This window comes from Falco cherrug, chromosome Z (assembly GCF_023634085.1).
Source record: "Falco cherrug isolate bFalChe1 chromosome Z, bFalChe1.pri, whole genome shotgun sequence".
NCBI classification, from domain to species: domain Eukaryota; kingdom Metazoa; phylum Chordata; class Aves; order Falconiformes; family Falconidae; genus Falco; species Falco cherrug.
The window spans coordinates 5,069,941-5,085,258 of NC_073720.1; positions in this window are offsets into that span (position 1 = coordinate 5,069,941).

The following is a 15,318-nucleotide window of genomic DNA, read 5'->3' on the forward strand; positions in this document are numbered from 1 at the left end:
GCCAATCAAAAGCAATGGGGCAATCTCTATTGAGCAAACAATTGGAAAAGTACAGCTAAAATGCAATTGCACGATGTTGCAATTGATTAAAGATATGAATCAGAAAATGAAAAGTTTTTTCTTTTTCTTCTTCCAGGTTTAGTTATTACCAGTTGCTTAATTTATGGAAGAGTTACTTTGATCCTATCTTGAGTCCCATGAAGAGGCTACCGGTATAAGCAGTGATACTGTCTTGTGTTGCTTCCATTACCCATGATCACCCTAAATGCACGATCACTCAGCAAATACTGCCACAATGTAAGTCCACTTCTATTATTTTGTTTATATGAATTCCCAGGTAAGAAATTGTTTTGTGGGCTTTTTTAAATAAGGGACAAGAAAACAGTTGTGCTAAAGGTCCGTCCAGCTCACTATCCCATACCTGACAGTGCCCTGCAGCAAAGCTCCAGGGAAGAGTACGATAACAGAGGAAGCCTAAAGCTGTCCTTCCCCAACACGATCTTAGTGACCGTATTGTGTCTTGAGGACCTGTTGCCCAAGCACTGCACATCTTTGTCTTTAAAAATTTTCGCTGGATTTTTCTCGCCTGCACTTCTTTATTCACTTCCTGACCCCTATCTAGATTACACGTGAGCTTTCAAGCAAATAACCTTGGGAGGTTGTGTTGATTTCAGCCTCTCTTGCAATTTCACATTTGAAGTTAAAATTTCTCTCAGGACCACCAGAATGGATCAAAAGTTGAGCAGAAAGGAAGCTATCATCTCAGAGATGGGAATGGGGCTGTCTAAGAAAAGGACTGGATAACTTCAAGGCCAGTGCAGGCAGTTTTTTTCTGCTTTATCCAATTTTGGTATATGCCTGGGAGTAAAATAGCTTCTTCAAGAATCCAGATATCCTTTTGGTAAATGTGGCAATTTGATTCTATGCTCGTTTTACGCACACCAGATCAACAAGCAATCATAAAGTACGCCATCATAAACAAAGCCTTATTGAGCTCAGGCAATGAAAAGCAATCAATAGAGGACACTCATCCCCACTGAAAGCAACAGCTAATGCTCTGCGGTTCCTGGTGGATACTCTGTCATTGTATTTTAAAACCACAAGGAATTCCCTGTGTCATCAGCAATGACCACTTTATTGCTGGTGAATTAGTAAATGAGCAGGGCTAAAGGTGCATTTGAATTCCACAGACTCATTAATTTAGCCCATCTTCTAATGCAGGAGGTCACCTGGTTATCTCATGGGCTTGGACAGGTTCAGAAAAAGAAAAACAGGCTCTTCCTTGAGTTTCAGCTTACACGTGATACTGGAGAATGATGTTTTCTTCTCTTCTGACTACAGTGAGGCAAATTAAGGTTGATTATCAGCGAAAAACAAAGGACTGAACTGATCAGCTGTTACCCATTTTTGTCTATTCCTCTGGTTGTTTCAGTCAAAAATCCAAACCCAAAACGAAAATGCAACTTTTCCAGAAGCCTTACACTTCCTAGCATTTTTTAGATTGAATATAACTCTTTTTTAAAGAGTCAACTTCTCTGTTTCAAAGTAGCTGTATTCATTTTTTATGAGACAAGCTTTTGAAAAAGAGTGGTTCCAATTTGAAACAAATAATTTTATTTATGATTAAAAAAGCTATTTTATTCAACTTGGCAAACTATACACTGGCCCTGGTATTTTTTTTTATATTATGGAGTATTTTTAATGAATCAGAAATTCCAATGAACTGAAAACTATCTATGCTAATTTTGCATTTCTACTATTTATCCCATGATGAATACTATGCTGACTACCATCAGATGCATTAAATCAGACTCATTTACTCTAAAAAGTGATCAAATTTCATCTAAACAATGTAATTTCTTTTGAAAGTATTAAAGGGGAGAACAATTTCGAATCATTCATTTCTTTCTTGCTTAATGAATTATTGATTTGTGCTTTCCTTTTGAATGATAGTGCTATCATGTGATAAACATTGATTTGACTCTATACGAATATTGTATATCATCAGCATGTTATGGCAATGGGATAACGCATACCAAGACAGACCTGAAGGGATGGAATAATACAAAAACCCCCATTATTTGGTGCCACAACTGTATGCATGTGTGAGGAGGTGTGTATGTAAAACAGCAAATGGAAATGAAAGTAATACACCCAGGGGGATGATAATGATGCAGAATTATAGGAATTTTGGTTAACACTGAACAGGGAACCCTGGAAATGAAAAATAATTACTTTCTACTACTAGTAATTCTTCTAACTTGACATTTCTTGCAACCACAAGTGCATAGCTGTCGCAGGTTTAAAGGGAGAGCTCTCTTATACCCTGCTTATGTTCAGGAGCTTTAGTTTCATGCACAGCTATTCACGCTGATGGGAACTACACAGTCAAAAGACAAAAGGAAAGTGCTGAGAGCAGTAAACACATAGATAATCCTGTCCACCAAACAATTTTGCATTTCCTTTATGCACCATTTATTTCAGACAAAAAAGCTGCTGAGAGATTTACATCAAAGTGATTTCCACAGCTCAGCTGCTCAAGGCTGGGGAGATGATTGAAGCACAGAGCTGCACTTTCCCGGGATTCTATGCATACCCCTCTCCTGCCATGCCTGTGGGTGGGAGATCTCAGGTGCTCTCCCTCAGACAAGTTCATTTCTAGCATCAGCCAGGTGTTTTTTTGGCAGCCTGGATGAGGGGAAAGAGCCTACTGAGAGGTAGAGATGAAGGGGTAATTATCTTTCTTTTTTTCTCTTGGGTGGCAGTAGGACCCTAGCACTGGTTGTCCTTCCTTTGGGCTGTCATGCCCAGAATGGCCAGGCTGAGAAGGTGCCACCATACTTCTTCTGAGCCCTCTGCAAAGAAGAGAGCACCCCTCTCACATCTATGGGGGAGAAAGCATTGCTCAGGGCACACACAGGGCCAAAATAGCCAGATCTTTCATAACATGAACCAAAACATCCATATCCCATCAGAAAACACTCATGTTCATCATGCAAAAATCCTCAAATGAGTATGGCTGCACTGGGACAAGTGCTCATGCTATCATACACATTCACAGTGAATTAGACTTGCAACTAATGACCTATAACTTTTATCCATGAGGGCTACATTCATATTTTGCGTAGATGGCTACAAAGGATAAAGGATAAACATCACCATTCAGGGACCAACCAGATCCTAGTACGCAAGCTCAGACCAACAGATGCAAAGCAGGGTCAGGGATATGATTGAGATGTGGAAGTTGGGCTTCTCCTCTCACTCTAACAACACAACTATCATGCCCAATGCTACAAAGGATAAGGGATAAATACCATCATTCAGGGACTAGCCAGATCCAAGTACACAAGCTCAGAACAAAAGATGCAAAGCAGGGTCAGGGAGACATGGATACGGTATGGGAGCTGGGCTCCTTCTCTCTCTAACAACATGACTAGCACGCCCAATGCAGTTGAGAGGGTTTTTAACACAGCATTTATCCTGCTGCAGGCCAGCAACAGGATGCTATTCCTCAAAGCAGGAAGCAATCCAGCTTTCATGTGAACATCACCACATAGGCAACATTGGCCAGGAACCCTGGCTCAGTGATGTACCTGTAGGTAGGACCTACGTAAGGTTAATCTGGGCAAGGTGTACAAATGCAGATACTCAAATTTGTATACTGATCCATATCACACTTTCTCCCCACCCCATACACATGCTTCTGGTCATGGCCCCACTTTTTTAAAGTGTCTCTCCAGCCTCAGTGGACTCAAGAGAAGGAGATGCCCCTAAAAATTTTGCATGAGACTGTTTCCCAGGAGTAGGTGGTTAATTCAGAGTTGAAACCTTAGCTTCTTCTAGTCTCGCCAGAATCAGTTATCATTTTTCCATCACTAAATAAAAATGAGCTCTCCATTCCCAGGAAATATTTCTGGTATTAATTTAGAGAACCAATCACTTTTTTGTGGTTATCAGCAAAACACCCCAAACAGTCCATTGAAAACCTATTAGCAAGCTTAAGAAGACTAAAGAAGGCATAATTCATGTAATTTTTTTTCCTCCTTTCAACATATTTAACAGTGTTTTGGAACACTGTGCATAACACACACTGCTCTGGTTGCAAGGAGGTAGATCAACATCCTGCACCAATGGTCTTACACACAGAGTGGGAAAATGAAAACTAAGACTTCAGTTTAGAAATAGCAGGGGGAAAAAAAAACCACAACAGATCACAGGGTTGAAACCTTGTAATCATTAAGGCATTTGCATTATGACAAATTAAAAACTGGTATTCTAGGTTACGAAGAGTGCTATAAAGCTGGTATTCTACGCTGTGTATTGCAAGCTCATTTAAAATGTACTCTTCCACGACATGATGAGAACACAAATTATAATTAGGAAAGTAACCCAAGCAGAAAATTAGTCTGGGAGACTAGTCTGAGTGGGCTCGTTCAGACAAAGCCACTCTGTGTCTTAGCTTTACTGTCTCAGTATAGGGAAAGATTGATCCAGAAGATAAAGTCAAGGACAGATATGGTTTTCCAGGGGAGGGAAAGGCTTTGCAGTGATCTACAGTGTTTGAATTGTACAAACACACACAACGAGAAGCCCCACCAGATCCCGTCTTTGCAGTTACTCACAGCCTAGGCTGCGACATAAATGTCTGTACCTGTTTGTTCCCATAATGCTATTCATAGGCAAAAATCCACATTTATAAGCACAGATAAGGCCTGCTGACCCCACACTGAACCCAGACCCTACTTGCACAAGTAAATGTACCCGATGTTTGTAACTAACGTAGGGTTAGCTATAAAGGTAGTGATCTGAGAAAAAATGTGATTGAAAATTTTGTTCTAAACAAATGGACCAAAAAGGGAAAAAAAGTCAAAAAGTGCTTGCTGCCTCTAAACGATAAACAAATAAATGATCTTGAGAAACTTATAAGCAAGCAAGGAACGTATTCGAAAACATTTGCATTTGAGGTTTTCTCTTTTGGAAAAGTTTTGTGGGGTTTAAAGCCAAGTAGTTCTGTACAAATCATTTGGTATCTCTGTACTTTATCGAGGGAGACTGGAACAAATGTACTGATTGGAAAATTATACCTACCTTTTAGGCATCTCCTCTTGTGTAAAGGGGGACCTGCATACTAGGCAGTGGTTACACTGGACACAAAGAAAAGGATCATAATTTTCTATTAAACCCTATTTACTTTTTCTGTAAGCATTAGTTTTCGTGAGGTAACTGATACTACTTTGTTTTAAGGGCACCCATGACTTCCCAGTACCTTACAGGATTCAGCAGATTTATCCTGGCTTAGGAAAAGATAAAAAGAGAAACAAAACCCCCTATAGGACCTATATCAAGAGTTACCATAAAAAAAAGAAAAAAAAAAAAAAAAAAAGCTTTGTTGCAAGAGATTAGATTTTGGCAAAAAAAAAAAAAAAAATCAATGTTTGGCAAGTCTGAAGCTAGATGCCTACCTAACATACAGGATTTTAAAAAGCAAGAATTAAGATGTGAGAGGCTTTATTTTCTCAAGGGGTGGCCTTCTCCATGCTTGTTAGTGGACGCAGCACTGATCAGGACTTCAGCAAAAGAGACATTTGTTAGAAGGGTGTGTAAAAACATCACCGGGTTGTTGCAGAGGAACACACAGCAGCCCCTGTGCTGTACACTGAGTCTGGCTCTTCTCATTTACATTCCATGATCTGGGGGATTTATCACAAATGCTGCAAGTGTCACCCAAAATATTTACTCTGAACACATCTTTGATCTCAAGCGTAAGTGCACAGTCCAGAAATGTGGTGCATCGCATTTTCCCTGCCTTCATGCTGTTGTCCTGAACCCTTCCTGTTCCCCTGTCTCACCTGCCTCTGGCAGTTGCTATTCTGTACTGCCATTCTATACTGTACAGAATAGCAACTTGAAAGTCACTCTCTGAGCAGCTTTTCCCTGGATACTTTCAATCTCCATTTTTAGTTCCTTTTTGGCTGAACAAAACAAAACAAGAGGGAAAGAGGCTGTGAGTGAGAGCAGAAACATTGCTAGAAAAGAAAGAGTTGCCTTTCTGTTTTTTGTGGGACAAGTGTTACTTGATGTTTAGGGGAACATATAAAGACATCAAACCACATTCAACCTGACACAGCCTTAGACACAAATCCATCATCTCAGCTCTGCAAGAATCCAAATTATCTACAGCAGCTCCTGCTGGTCACTGGGGCTCTGCCATGTTTGTCTGATCAGTACATTTGATTTCTATTTCTTACTCACAGGGTAGTTGGAGCATCTCACTTCAATGATGAAGTGGTGTGGAGATTCAGCCGGTGGTTGGTGACAGGGGTAAGAAATCCAAACCAGAACACAGCGCCAGAAAGAGTTGCTTGGACCTAAATGAAAGAGTAGATTGATTAGGGATAATTGTTTGTCTCATTTTTAAGGCCAAGGTGCATTAAGTTTATTCATTTCACATTAGTTCACATGTAAATTTTAAACAATTTTGAATGGCAACCCATGTGTCCAAGAGCTTGGGAAAAGGGAGTTTTAATTCCACATTCAATGTCTAGCCTGAGATAGGGTGAATACATGAATTTAGTGTGTATTTAAATCCATCCCTGGTCAGAACCTTCCCTGGGAGCAATGTTTAATCCAGGCTTCAATATCGTGCTTCTGTTCATGTGGAGGTGATTTAACACCATGTCTGGAGTAAGCATGTGTTTATGAATTGTTGTTCAGGGTACAGATACTTCCTCAATAAAGCTGCAGAAGAAACCAAAAGTTTCCAAACCCAAAAGCAAAAATTAAAGTAATAGCTTATTACTGAGAAGCACATAAACACCTTTGTGGCCAAAGCTCCTCTTTTAAACTTTGTCCCTGGGACATGTGTTGCGAATTTGCAGTGGCCATTCTGAAAACTCTCAGGCAGAGTGGTTTTTTGTATTCAAAATGTCAAAAACATTTATAAAAGGAAAGCACTTTCTGTAAAGAAAAAACTTGGGAAAGGAATGCAAATTCATTTTTACTGCTTGTCAGAGCCTTCATGTGGGTTCTAGTTTGAAGGAAAAGAAAACAATATACAATCATCAAACACAAACCCAGAAATGGTGATGTAGAAGATTTGGGTAACTGAAAGTTTTATTTTTGATTACAGCTTCCTGATTTTTCATTCCTCCCCTGTATATTTTCAGAGAAATGCCTTCTGGAATGTAGCTATATATTATAAGTTAATTTAATTTTAAAACTCTGGTTTAGTGACATTTACAGGATATTTAACACTTTCCAAAACTGTGATGGTATTTATATTTCTGGATGTAGTTTTAGGAACCCAATTTCAAGTTTAAAAATACTGACTCATAGGCTTCTTGAGATGTGTGAGAAATGTCCTTTAGCACATGCATAAGATGACAAGAATAAAGGTGTTGGGCTAAAAACCTGGTCAGAGAAATAAAAACCCACCAGCAAAGCTGTTAATCTGCTCATGTAATACTGCACCAAGTAGCCTGCAACCTCCTTACGTAAGGTTTCTAACCAAAGGACGTCTTGGGCTGTACAAAGGCTTACTGAGCTGGAACTCAGCAAGTCTGACTTAGTAAGTCCTCAGTAAGTCCAACTTGAGGATGCACATGCTGGGATGTAGCCAACAGAGGGGGAAACTTGGTTATTAACATTTTATTATCGAGCCAGGCAATAACACTTTCTGAAAGTTCAGTGTTTCAATTTTCTGGAGTTCCCGTAGTCCAAGCAGTGGGATATCTATTCCCCATGAGAAGGATTTTTCATGTTGGCAGCTTTCAGAAAACCTGGTGCTTGTCGTATTGATCTGGATTCAGGTGATAACACAGTACCTGGTTTTATTATGAACAATAAACCCAAGAAAGCCTCCCCCTCCCCCTCCCCGCCCCCCCAACCCCCCCCCGAATATTTTCAGTGTTAATTATAGTGGCTGCAAGTAAAAAAAAAATTGAAATATTGAAGCAGCAACCTTTACAGTTATGGTAGCAGAGGGCAAGGCAAACCCAAAGCTGTTCTTTGCCAAAAAATATCTCATGATCTGAACTTCTTTTCTGCATTTTAGAAATTTTTGGGTTAGTCAGTAGTTTTCTGAAAGCTTGAAAAATCATACTACAATTATTTATTTTTTTTTTGTGACTTTTCCATCACTTGGTTGGATTGAACACTTGGTTGGATTGAAGAAATTAGAAATGCTCTGCTTTCTTGGGGCTTTTTAGCACCTCCTCCTTTCCATCCTCCTACAGATTAAAAATGGTATGATATAGCAAGACTGTCCAGAAGAAAGAACATGCAGAAGCACGTCTTAGAGCCTCAGGATTTCAAACTCCGGAAGACAGAGATGAAAACTCCTGACATGCGTGCAGCCACCGTGTTAGAAGGTGTAGCCCCAAGATTATGTATAATCTCCAGCTGAGAAATATTCCCTTCAATTTGAAACTCACAGGCTGCTCCCCTCTGCCTCCCCCCTTGCTGCCTAACTCCTCCAGTTTTAATCAATGATGCAATCATACACCTTATATTGCAATAGAAGACCCTGTTTAGGCAATATGCAGGAGCACTTTGAAGGAGCTCCTCAGAAAAACAGTGATTACTTTTTTCCTGTTAAGACTAGATGGAAAAAAACTAGGTCGAAAAAAATACTGTGGTCATTGCAGACTGCCTAAGTGAAACCTGTAACTGCATTAGTGCTCTTCAGCAGCCGAAACAAGTTGAAGAAGACCAAGTATAGAAAAAGCTCAGATTCATTTCTGTCTCCAGAGTATATCCTTTCCTATCCAATGTCCAAATACAGATCACGCAATGCTTTGTCCATGGAGACCATTGAGTAATCCCACTGATTTACCAGTGGCCAAAATCCTACAACTGGATATAGGTGTTACCCTTCAATTGCAATGCCCATAATAATTTCCTCCACACTTCATCATTTGTTTTAACTTTAGGTGAGCCTTAAATTGTCCAGGCAGCTGGACTGGATGATTGTTGTAGGTCTATTCCAACAGAAATATTCTATCCAATCCAATTCTAATTGCTAGCCCCAAACTCACATTGGTACCTCAGATCAAAAGCTTCCCCTCGATGTGTATGGAAACAACTCTTCCTCTGGAGCTCCTTGCCTTGGACAACAGCTCTGGGAATACAGCTTTAAGAGCTAGGTGTTATGAGGACGGGGGTGAGGTACCCCAGACTGATCTGAGAGGTCTTTCTGACCTCCAGCTCACATTTTCTCTTATCTCCATCTTCTGTACTGACATACATATCTTGATGCATAATTTCTGTCCCTGACCACTATCAGTAGACTCCTCCTATTTACCGATCACCTTATCTCTGCCACAGTCTCATTAACTCAATACACCCTGCAAGTTTTCATCCTCCCCTAGTCCCAGCAGGCTTTCTCAAGACAGTATACGCCAATACAATGTCCAGGTGTGGCTGAAATGGCCCAGAGATATAGCAAAAGATTAGTTCTCTGGTCTGCAATACAGTGTTATATCAAGCTGCATCACTCAAAAGTAAATTAATTCCCTTTTGCTTTACGACACAGCAACCTTTGATTCCATAAAGCTGAGCCATTTTTCCAAAGGAAGGGGAAGGAAGCATATATGTAAATGGTTTTGCTCTGCTTGTTGGCTAGTAACAGCATTGCAAATCAGACATTTCACCAGATAAAAGCTTTTAACTTCAGCTGAAAGCCAAAGCATCGCTGCTGCGGTTGTAACAGCCGTCTCTCCCGTGCGGAGAGAGGAGGTAGGGGAAGCTAGCACAACGTTTGGGGCTGGATTACTGCAGATCAGTGCAAACCGAATGACCAAATACTTTCTTTCTAGTCTCTCACATCCTGTTTTTGTGTTTGTGGGTTTGTTGTTTTAATTTTATTTTACTTCAGTGCAAAAGCCAAACAAATAAAACATCCTTACCAAAATGTGGAAAGAGAGAAAGAAGAGTAAAAAGTGAGAGGGGGAACCATTTCTAGGGCTGGTTTGTATAACACTGGTTTCCAGCTTGTTGCAAATCTACTGGTGTCCCTTTAAGAATACTCTTATCTTGGTTTATTAAAGCTAACGGCATTCAAGATACAGTAATTAACATGTTCATAATGTAAATGCTAATCATTTAACATGTCAAGCATCTTCATCCCCTACTGAATCAATATGAATTATTAAAACAGACTCTTTAAGACCTTTAAAATCAACTCTCAAAGCATGCACTGAACAACCACACCGTTGGCATACGGGAGCACCAAGTTACAAATTCATGTGTTAGACTGTCTGACACACTCGTTCTCTTTGAAGGGAAAAAACAAAGCCAAAAAACCTCCTCTCAAAATCTTATATGCAGAACTGCATAATCTTCATGCATATGTGAAATGCTGTTGGTTTTTTTTCTCTCCTGAGAGAATTTCTAATTTCTTTAAACGTAAACCTTGGCGGGGGGGGGGGGGGGGGGGGGGGAGAAAAAAAGAGAAAAAAGAGAAAAAATTCTATTCAGGTTATGGAGTAAGTTTTTCCATAACGAAGTTGTGTGACAGTCCAAAATGTTCTTGCAGCAACAAGCCTATAAAGATAATAAAAAATAAATCTAATAACACAGAAGTTAAAGTTTGTAGTTTCAAAACAGTTTCTGTCAACATTGTTATTGGTCATGAAGAAAGCTGCGTATGCATGGGGAAACTGATTTTAAATATTAAAAATAAAGACTAGCACATGAAAAAAAGGTTATTCCCATGTTTACTGCAGAAAAGGCAAGAAAAAAGATCAATTTTGAAACATCTGCAAAACAGAGGCCGAATTATTAGATGGATGTATCTTACCTCACAGCCAGCTCGCGACACTTCAAGAAAGAGTCGCAAAGTCTCTTTTAGCATAGATATATGTATGCAGAGACAGCCAAACATCTGCATCAGATGGCTGTTTCCTGGTCAACCCATTGAAAAAAGATGACAGATATGAATTTGTCTTTTGTTACAGATACAATATAAATGCAGTTTTGCAATCGAGTACCAAACCCATCGCATAAAACAGTGGGTCTCAAATACTTTCCTATGAAATTGCACAATGCTCATGTTAACATCTTGTTCTACTTGAACAATCAGATAATGGGGTGGATGTTGATAGGTCACAGGTTGTTCTTTGCTTTGGGAAAATTTTCTATGCCCACAAAATTCACTGATAGGTGTTTTTCATGATGCTATGGTACTTCGCTACAGCTAGACCAGTTTTTCAGTGGGAGCACAAGAGCACAGCCCCCCCCAGCAGTGCCTACAGCTGGATTAACTCACACCAGCTGGGAGTTTAGCCCTCATTTTCGCTATCTTGACCCACCTGATCTCAGGTATAAGTTGAGGTTAGGTTCTACCTAGCAATCCTAAATCCCTTCTTTATTGTGAGAAAGGAGGAAACTAATTTCAGAGAGGTTAAAATTTTACAGTTTGTGTACTCAGGAATAATTTATGAGGGGTTATATGTATGATAGGAGATAAGACCTTATGTACCTTGCTTTCCTAGCATGAAAAATAGGTCTTAACCTCCGACCACCCCCTTCCAAAAAGAAACCAAACCAACCAAACAAACCAAAAAACTAGGAAAAAGTTCAGTACACTGCCTCAGATGCTTTGAGATTAGCACAAATTACAGTCAAAGGGCAAACAGAAGACAGGGAATTACAGATCTGGGCCAAAATAAGTCAACTGCAGTTAGGGAAGCTTTTCATGCCTGTCAAAAGGAGAAGAAGCTACTTTATATTTGAGGGACATGTCTTACTGCCAGTCCCTTGTGGCTTTATAGCAAAAACTTTTCCCAACAGGATATGAAACAATCATGAAAGATGTGAGCATGGTATAATGTTTTCTAATGCATCTAATGAAAAACATTACCCCCAAACCAGTCCTGGTAAGCTCTTAAACCATTCTGGCTACATTTTTATTATTTCTGAGAACTCAGAATTATCATTAAACCAAGACCTCTGAATTCCTATTTGAATTTCCCAAACTGTTTGCTAAGGCCACACAGTAACCAGTTCGATGTGGGCACTAGTTGCTCTAATAGCTGCCTCTGGAGATAAACACGAGACGACAGACTTCAAGGTTCTGTAAAAGGTGGGAGAGCTGAAACAAAAAATCTTGCTATTTTTCCCTCAGTTATCTTCTAATGACCTGAATGTGGGATAACTTTTCCTTACTTTTTTTGCTTGCCTTTTTTTTAAAAAAACAAAAAACAAACCACAAACATAGACACCTGCAACAAATGTTCCTAAATTCAGAAGCCCAGTCAAAAGTTTAAGATAAATGCAAACAGAACTAAAATGCAATTAGCTTTTACAGGATACTATTTGTGTTGTTCTTTCACAACACAAGGCACAATCAGAGCAAGCATTAGGCTATAAGTTTACCAAAACAGTTAAGGAAAATACATAAAGGCAAGAAAACAAACACCAGGAGGAAAGATTAGGGACAAATGTGAACTTCCTTGCCATGGGCAGTGCCAAGAAATATGACCAAACTAGATTTTTGCTATATGTCACTGAAGGGATAGGACAACTGTCCAGGAAAGATGAGGTGAGGCTGAAGCCGTAAAGAAGGGGAAGGAAGAAGAGAGACCAAGCAAGGAGGGCGATGTTGCACTTCAAGGGAATGCTTTTTGGAGGTGATTCCTGAGTTGGTCACTCTGTAAGTATAACCATCAGTCCTTAAACCAATCCAGTTCTGTAATTATGTATTAGAAGTAATAGTCCTGAATGGGAGGGAAAGTGCAGAAATCCCTCAGTGCGGGTAAAACACAGATGTTGGAAACAAGAGTCTTCTATAATGCATTACAAATCCTCTCTCCAAATAGGAGACCCTGGAGCCTGTCAGTATAAAGCTGATCAATAAAGTGGGGTATGTGAGACTAAATGATAAAGGGTGGTTCAATGGATTCATTTGCCCTTTCTAAGATTCCTGATACGGTGAGCTGTTGTCCAGGACTGAACCTCCCAGGAACTTACATCATGCTAATATTGGCTGGTACTGGATGATTTGCTATGATTTAATTTTGTGGAGATGTGAATGGACACAGCAGTATCAGAATGTGGTAAAAGGATTATCATCTGGAAAAGCTTACACTAACGGCGTGAAAAGCGGACAGGATAAAAAGCAAGCAGATACAATAGAGTTGTGATGAGATTATTTGATCATGCATAACTCCAAGCTGAGTGTCTTTAATATAAGGAATTATTTTTTAGGGGAAGAAGCACTGAGAAACAGAACATATTGTTCATTTAATGTCCATAACTTTTCCCCCCTAGATTTGGGTTTAAAAATTATGCCTTTTTGTTCTAGAAAAATGGTAATTTGCTCATTACCACATGAGGAAATTGGTGATGAAGCATAGCCCTTAAGTATGCATGGCTATAATTTAAGCAAATAGGGTATCAAAGCAAGGTATTAATATACAAGTCAGCTTGGTAATGTCCAAGTTTAGGTTCATTCAAAGAAGGAATCAGGAAAAAATCTAAAATTTGCCTTATGATTTGCTGTCAGCTTTGAGCATCTGCTGGCTTAGCAGAGGTATGGCCTGTAGTTTGTCATTTCTGTGGGAAAGGTACCGTGAGTGACATTTCTATCAGGGATGCAGACATGGTGAACTACACAGTATCTCTACTGAAAAACTATCTTCTTAGAAGAAAAATCATGTAGTTGTCATGCATATCTGATCCTCTAATTACCATGTTTTCACACAGATATTGTTAATAGAAGGGGCTTCTCCAAAAGAGTATGCTTCCAGCAGGATTAGACTTGCAAACTTCTTCAGATCTGTCCATGTTAAAGTGTGAAAAGGAATCTTCAAAGATTAATTAATGCTATGGTCTGGTATTCCTAAAGATGGGAAATGAAAAAGAAGGACAGGAAAATAAAGTGAAATCACACAGCATTCTAACTGAGGTTAGAAACCTGGCCATGGCACCTCCAGACATTGAAGCCAATTGATGTCAGAGAAAAGAAACAAAACATACATATTTGTTTATTTCATGACTATTTTTCTTGGCCGAACACAGTGGCAGTGAGAAACCTTGGGGACAAGGTTGTAGGATGCAGAGGAAATCACAGGTTTTTCAATTGTATAGACTATCAGCAGGCAGAGCGACAGCTCAAAACTGGAAGAAATGTACCACGCTGACACTCATATACCTCCTGTGAGCTGGACTCCTTTATTCTGTATAAAACAAATGTTCATTGTGGGATCAGGCGGCAGGGCAAGGAGACATTAAATATCTCCTCCTGCTTCCTGCAAGGAAAATATTTCATGCATCTACCAGCGCTCATCTTCCCCCCCCCCCCCCCTCCCCCCCCGGTGTTATTTATAAAAGAGGAGTCTGCTTTAACCAATTTGCTCTGCTCTCACTGTGACAGGTTTTATCTACCTGTCTTGCTATTTTTCACACAAGTTTTCTGGCTGCCCTGTGTCTAAATTCACAGAGCTTAACATAAGCCTCACAGCTAGGAAACAGCCGAAATGTAAGAATCCAAAGTTATTGGATCTCTGACTTTAACCAGCTTCACTGTGGCTCTCCTCACCTTGCAATTCCACTTCCATCATCAAAATCCTTTGCTGAAATATGAGCCCTAAAGACACACACCTCACACTGTAACAGAAAAACAGTGTGCTTTTCTGGGAGCCACCCGTAAGTGACCATTTCAATGTTTCACTTCTTCATGATTTTTCAATTGAAAATATTATATAAAATAGTATCAATGTATTCAGGCTGTGACAGTGTCTCCTATAAATAATTTCTAAATTTTTTTTAGCTTCCCCAAGGAAAAGATTTTTTTTTCAAAATTAAAAAGCTGTCTTTTCTATGCGAAACATCAATACAAATATTACTTCCATATAAGACATTGGTACAAATGGAATGTGTGTAGTGATTGAAATAGGCTTTACTAGAACACATTGATGAGCTAAATTTGATCATCTACCTGTAGTTTTCTGAAAAAGCTATTTTTTTTTTTTTTGGTGTTCAGATAAATGTCCCTTTTTCCTTTATTTCTCATTTACCCTCCTGTAGTACCAATATAGCACACAGGCAGGGCAGGGTAGATGATTGAAAGGAACAAAATATTTAGGACTTCACCTGCCCTAAGAAACAAATCGTTGGCTGCTTTTAGCCAAAGGCTTCTTGAGATTTAATACTCTTAGTCCAGAGTTTGCTGAATCTGGCTGGTGTCTTCTCTCAGCTGTGTGGATGGGAGTCTGGGACCAACAGGGTTTTATTTTCTGCTCAGCCTCCAGCAAAATTCTTCTTGACTATTTTAACAGTTTTGACTTTGGAGGCTGAAGTATGATTTTTAACTGTAAG